A 254-nucleotide genomic window follows, 5' to 3' on the forward strand; every position below is an offset into this window, starting at 1 on the left:
ACGTGTATGTGTTTTCTTACATACAAGTGAGCATCAGAACAAGAAAAAAAATTAATCATTTAGCTGTAACACTAATGAGATTCACATGTTTTTCTATTCTTAAGGTAATTTAAAGAGACAGTAAAGAAAAAAGCCCAAAGCTTTGTAACAACTGCAGTAACAAGAATGCTCTGTCAATATCTTTATACTATTCTTTCCATTACAGATTCAGTATATTCAGAGTAGGAAATTATGATCACATTTCAAATATCTAA

The sequence above is a fragment of the Penaeus monodon genome, chromosome 33 (genome assembly GCF_015228065.2).
Source record: "Penaeus monodon isolate SGIC_2016 chromosome 33, NSTDA_Pmon_1, whole genome shotgun sequence".
Lineage (NCBI taxonomy): Eukaryota > Metazoa > Arthropoda > Malacostraca > Decapoda > Penaeidae > Penaeus > Penaeus monodon.